The sequence below is a fragment of the Pseudophryne corroboree genome, chromosome 7 (genome assembly GCF_028390025.1).
Source record: "Pseudophryne corroboree isolate aPseCor3 chromosome 7, aPseCor3.hap2, whole genome shotgun sequence".
NCBI lineage: Eukaryota > Metazoa > Chordata > Amphibia > Anura > Myobatrachidae > Pseudophryne > Pseudophryne corroboree.
In genome coordinates, this window is record NC_086450.1 from 12,847,864 (window position 1) to 12,850,658 (window position 2,795).

The 2,795-nt window shown below is 40.0% G+C and overlaps 1 long non-coding RNA gene across 1 annotated transcript; it reads right to left on the reverse strand.

The window, feature by feature from the left end:
• Nucleotides 1–204: 204 nt before the first annotated feature.
• Nucleotides 205–2,522, reverse strand: LOC134943252 (uncharacterized). Its single transcript, XR_010181438.1, has 3 exons — nucleotides 2,379–2,522; nucleotides 2,090–2,302; nucleotides 205–929 (listed from the first exon to the last, which is right to left on the reverse strand). It is a non-coding gene; the product is annotated as an uncharacterized LOC134943252 (long non-coding RNA).
• Nucleotides 2,523–2,795: the final 273 nt, after the last annotated feature.

Consider the following 2,795-nt stretch of genomic DNA (forward strand, 5'->3'; position numbering starts at 1 on the left):
ATAATCACCTTGCCTAACCACTTTTATTACATGTATTGTAGGGGGGGAATGTTTGTTTTGTTCGTTAGTGTTTGTTCTTTATACTGGTGTGTATGTTTATTTTTCTTTTAATTAAATAAACATTGACAATCATTACCCCATTAAACCATACACACATAGCGTGTTTTAAAATGATTGACACGGACACAGGTTTTGTTTGGGAATACAATAGCCAAACATTTATTGTGTTGCACAAATTTCCTGCCTTAACCATTTTTTTTTGGTGTGTGTGCTTGGTGCAGAAGTTTGTCCTGGTTCGCTGGCCCGTGTTCTGCTTGAGCGTCGAACAGGGGAGGTTACTGGGGTCTGGCTAGGGGTCGTTGTTCCGGAGCTGGAGCTGACTTGTTGTGCTGCCAGCACAGTAATGCTTTGGCTCAGGTTGTGAATACTGGCATTCAGCTGATTATTGGTGGCAGTGTGGCTGGCAACAATTCTGGACAAAGTTTCAGTCACTACTTGGTTGTGCTGGATGACTTGTATTAGGGCTTGTTGCTGCCGCTGTTGCTCATCGATTACTCTAGATAAATTTGTCAGCATTTGCATGTTGTCCGCCCTGATTTGCTCCATTGAAGTAGCTATTCTGCCTACCTGAACAATCAGTCTGCCCGAGTTCCTACTAATGCAAGGTAGATGATGCGGCAGACTGGCAAGGTGTTGTGTGTGTGTGTTCAGGTAGGCAGTGTTTTGGACCTGTTGTGTGGCCCAACTGCTCCAAAAGTCTGCGGACATTTGTTGCTGTGGTGGAGTTGGGATCAATTGGGGACTTACGGAGGCTTGGGGCATATCCTGCTGCTGGGTTGGCTGGGTAGGAGCAACGGGCTGCAGGTGCAGTGTAAAGGTAGCCTGTTGGTCAGGTTCCTGCTGGTCGTCCTCGCCCATGATGGTTGGTTCTGTATGGGGGTCACAACAGCCACTGATTATTTTCAAATATATTTCTTTGCTTGTCCTAAACATGGCATACTTAATAATACTCATGAAAATGTTAAAGATTGTGTGTTGTCAAAAAAACTGGGAATATTGCCTTAAGAAACACATATGTGCCTTCACAGGCGTGCGCAGACACTGACTGGCGGGTTCCGCACCAAACTTACCCCCCTACACAACATTATAGTGTTCTCTATCCTCCCCTGTCCTGGATATAGACTGCTCACCTGGTCGACCCAGAGGAGCGGACCAGGTAAGCAGTCTACATCCAGGACAGGGGAGGTGTGAGAACACTATAATGCCGTGGAGGGGGTGGGGGGGTGGAAGTCCTGTGCGAAACCCGCAATTCAGTTTCTGTGCACGCCTGTGTGTGCCTTCTAATTTACCCAACACAATTTTCTTTAATTTGTTTTGTTCAGAGACTCTAAGACATAATGATATGTGAAACACGAAGATATGTCCCCATTTAACATTAATGCCTGTAAAAATTGAGTCTGGCCCTTCCTTTAGATAAACACAAACAAGGCAGTAAATGTTGTTTCTAACAAACTCATTAATTTGTAAAGGCAGTCATTTTTTAAATATTTAAATTATTAAAAATTTTAATTGTGTATTTTTCACAAAACATGCAAATGTGTTAAGTAGGACTATGTTTATAACTGGTGATGTGGGCCATGTGAAACATTTGTCTTAACCAATGTTTTTTTACAAATTTGAAAAACAAAATGTTATAACAAAAACAAAATGGATGCTAGGCAAAACATTACATCTGAAAATGGGTGCAGTAATTTTTGCAAAAAAACACATGTGCTTGGTAATTGACATTATGGCCATGACTAATAATATGCACAAATATAATTGTCCAGACAATACACAAACAGTGGTGCAGCTGAATTAACCATGAGAAGACCTAAGGATTAGAACAGACAATGATATATGCAAGGTGATAAAGGCACAAGGAAGACAGATTATTTTTAACATTTATAAACAAAAAAAAATTCATTTTCAGCATATAACACCTTGAACATATCAGTGCTTAGTAAAATTTATATGACTTAGCCATGTTCATTCATAGTCCACACTGTGTAAAACGTATAATAATTTTTTCATAAAATTTTTTACTCACCAGACAGCTGAGGTGATCGTGGCTCATCACTTTGAGGACTTGCCAAAATGTCCAGAGGTGGCTGGGGCAACACTGCGGAGATGCGCCGCCTGGGTGGTGAAGATGGAGCCGCAGACTCAGACTCCACACGACGTGACTTACTGGGCCTCGTAGGCAAACTCACAGAGCCCTGTGATGTCCGCCTTAGAGGAGGGCGGCTTGCAGAAGAAGAACCTATGTGAAAAGAAAAACAATATTATTTTTTTGCTTCTATGTGTTTGCCGAATATGTGAATACAGTGAATTCTTACCTGCATTCCCACCATCATCATCAGTTAGCTGTGGCCTGTCTGTGGTTCTTCTCTGGCGTACTGTTGATACATTTGAAAAAACATTATGACCATACTTTAAATACTCCTTGTTATCTGAACTTCCTTATTGTGATGTAAACATCTGGAACCTAATGATAAGTAAACTATTTTATGTTTAAGCAATTCTGGATTACTTAATTGGGTGTGTATTCTTCAAATAAGATGGTGTTGCACTAAATAATCCTTATACAAAGGTTAATTCTGCGCAATTTTTTAAGTAAAAATTACAACAACAAATTGACACAAACAGCATCAAAAAAACAATTAAAAAATAAAACACATCAATAACCAAAAATCACAAAAAAAGAAAAAAAAATACTTTTAAAAACAGTTAGTGACAAGCAAGATCTCTGATTA